Genomic DNA, 331 nt, shown 5'->3' with positions numbered 1-331 from the left:
CTCTGCTCTGACAGCTTGGTCGATTCACGAATCCGCCGGGCCAGTTACCGTTCCCCGGGCCTCTTCGAAATAAGGTTAGAGGGTTAAGCTTTGTCCCTTGCCTTCGAAAAGCAATTTTTTTCTCTCGCTCTTCTGCACATGTCTGTCTTTGTCCTACTTGCTGGTTTAAAGTTACCCCGACAAAGGGACTTATCGGTGCTCGCAAATGAATGACACTGCGAAGAAATAGCGCGTTTGCCTGTCGCTAATAAAAATTGAACACGGTGCGTAAACAATAAACAAACGAGACACGATCGAAGCTCGAGTACGCGGAAGTTCTCGTCAACGAAGC

The 331-nt window shown here is 48.0% G+C and overlaps 1 protein-coding gene across 1 annotated transcript in view; it reads left to right on the top strand.

Annotated features, from left to right (window-relative positions):
• The window catches only part of LOC108573241 (sex-lethal homolog), a 12,336-nt gene that overhangs the window by 2,009 nt on the left and 9,996 nt on the right, over positions 1–331 (top strand). The gene's annotated exons all lie outside the window — the stretch shown is intronic.

The sequence above is a fragment of the Habropoda laboriosa genome, unplaced genomic scaffold, assembly GCF_001263275.1.
Source record: "Habropoda laboriosa isolate 0110345459 unplaced genomic scaffold, ASM126327v1 scaffold134, whole genome shotgun sequence".
Lineage (NCBI taxonomy): Eukaryota > Metazoa > Arthropoda > Insecta > Hymenoptera > Apidae > Habropoda > Habropoda laboriosa.
Note: the sequence above shows the minus strand (reverse complement) of the source record. Positions and strands in the feature narration are given on the sequence as shown.